General features: G+C 29.2%; 1 non-coding gene across 1 annotated transcript; it reads right to left on the bottom strand.

Moving 5' to 3' along the window:
- Positions 1 to 2,282: 2,282 nt before the first annotated feature.
- LOC112490310 (small nucleolar RNA R71) lies at positions 2,283 to 2,389 on the bottom strand. Its single transcript, XR_003054561.1, has one exon. It is a non-coding gene; the product is annotated as a small nucleolar RNA R71 (small nucleolar RNA).
- Positions 2,390 to 2,737: the final 348 nt, after the last annotated feature.

The raw sequence follows: 2,737 nt of genomic DNA, 5'->3' as shown, positions 1-2,737 counted from the left end.
GAGATTGAAGTGTGTTTCTTTTTATTTGAAGACCAACTCATTTTTACACACTATTCCTTATTTTATAGCCTTCTTTATGCCTTCACACCCTAGTTTCCAAATCCTTTTCAACCCACTATTGGCCTTGCAAACGTTATTCAAATTATTGATGGATTTTTTTTTTTCACTTGAGTTTGTTGCTAATTTTGGTTTTTTTTTTGTTGGAAAATCATTTTTTGGACTTGAAATGATGCCTAAAATGCAAATACCCATTGGAAGGAATGATGTAGAGATTGATAAGCCCTTTATTAGCCACCTTATAATAAGCATGTTGTGGTAGCTATCTGATTGATAATCGCCAAAATTTAATTTCTAAGACAATTAAGTAAAAAACTTGATTACTTTGACTTGATTACTTTGATATCCGCAAGTGTAAGAATTGAACAAATGATAAAGTAAATGAGTAAGAGTATTGTTCTCATGAGGATTGGTTATCTCAAAATTAGCATGTATTCAACCAAGTAGTAGAGATTTTCACCAGTTAATATTATATGGGAAATTATCAACAAAACAATTCAAAGTAAACAATAAACTAAATTAGCAACTAGATATAAAGCAAAATAAAATCAATACCATACAAATTGCATTTTAAATTTATAAATAAAAGATTTAAGACCATGACTTCACTTAGACTAGATAAATGATTTCTCAATTTGGTTGCTAATGACTAATTTCTCATCTAATTATCAACAAAGAGTTTCTAAATCCATTCACTTCCTTTCTCAGGACAAGAAAAATATAGAGTAAACTTTTCATATATTTTGCTTACCTTAAGGAAAAGTAAGGATGACAATTTGCCTCGCCTCCCTCAATCCCCTCAGAAAGTGCCCCTGAAGGGGTGAGAAATCCTTGTTAAATAGGAAATATATACATATATATTTATATTTATATTCTATATATTTTTTAATACTCATATATAATTGTACTAATAAATGTGAATACATTTTAAGAATATATAATATATCCTTAAGAATATTTGTTTTCTTTATTAAAAATATACATATACATATACATATATATATATATTATGATGGTGAAACAGTGAATCTTCGCTCCGCCCAATTTCCCCACTAGAGAATCCCTCACCCCCCCCCGGGGCCCTTTACCATCCTTAAAGGAGGAAGCAAATGAATTTAAAACTCTTTGTTGATAATTAGAGAAGGAATTAGTTATTAATAACCAAATTAAAAATCATTTATTTATTCGACATAAAATCATTGTGCTAGAAATTTTATTCATAAATTTCAATTACAATTTGTGTGGTGTTGTTTTTATTTTGCATAATTTCTAGTTGTTAATTTAGTTTATAGTTTATTTTAAATTGTTTTATTAATAATTTCCCATATAAAGTTAATTAGTGAAAGTTTTAATACTTGTCTAAAATGGACCGATTTCTAGCATTGTACAAATCCTTGTAAAAATGATCTTTCATGCATTCTCTTTATGACTTGAATGATGCATACATTTACAAGATTTAATCAGATCAAGTTTTTGGATTAATTGGCTTGGAATTTGACGTCGACTTGATCATCAATCAAGTTTTTAGAGCTGTTGCCAAGGATTAGATAACATTTTTTTATTTTTGAAGTTTCTATTTTAACCAATACTAGGGTTAGACTGGTTAGTTTTAATTTAGGCTAATTTTTCTTTTTGCTTCTTTTCAATTCAGCATTTTAATGTTTATTTTTAGTTTGTTGGCTTTTCGTTTAGTTCACTTTTTTTTTTTGGGGCTTTTGTAGGTGAATTCAAAGAAGTTAAAATCAAAAAATTTTCCCTATAATCCAGAGCTTGAACGTGCTTTGCATTCTTACGTAAGTAAGAAAAGAGCAAGAGTTATTAGAGCACAAACAAGAAGCTATGGTGGAGAAGAATAGTAATAATGAATGTCCACCATAGCCTCGTTCAAGTGATCGGTGTTTGGAATCTTTCGAAAATTCTTAGGTAATCCATCAATGTAAACGATATTGAGTTGAAACCTACTTTTATTATGATGGTGCAACAAGATCAATATAGTAGTTTTGCTAGTGAGGATCCAAATACTCATCTTACTATGTTTTTATAAGTTATAGATACAAGTAAGATGAATAGTATTGGAGATGATGTAATTTGGTTAAGATTCTTTCCTTTTTCTTTGAAGGATAAAGCTCTTAACTGATTACACACTTTACAATCAGGTTTATTACTACATGGGAAGAAATGATGGAGAAATTCTTGAACAGTTATTTCCACCTTCCAAGTCTTCACAATTGAGGAGTGAAATTAGACATTTCAAGCAACAAAATTGTGAGTCATTGCTTAAGGCATTGGAAAGATTCAAGGATTTGTTGATGAGATGTCTACAACATAGAAGATTAAGTGCTTATTAATATTTTCTATAATGGATTACATGGTCAAATTAAATCTATTATTGATAGCTTAAGTGAAGGTTCTTTTATGAAGAAGACAATTGGGGAAGTTTTTACATTATTGGAAAATTTAGCTTCTAAGTCTTATAAGTGGCCAATGGAGATGCAGTTAAAGAAACATAATGGTATATTTAAGTTAGATGCCTCCAATAGTTTGATATCTAAAATGGATGCATTGTCATACTGACTAGTTTCTTTTAATCAAGTTTTTAAGCCATTGAAGAATGTTTTCAAATTGCTAATACATCGAGTGAAGCAACAATTGAGTAGTGTTAATGTTTAGCAAATCAAAA

This window comes from Ziziphus jujuba, chromosome 1 (assembly GCF_031755915.1).
Source record: "Ziziphus jujuba cultivar Dongzao chromosome 1, ASM3175591v1".
Lineage (NCBI taxonomy): Eukaryota > Viridiplantae > Streptophyta > Magnoliopsida > Rosales > Rhamnaceae > Ziziphus > Ziziphus jujuba.
This window is presented reverse-complemented; position numbering and strand designations above follow the sequence as displayed.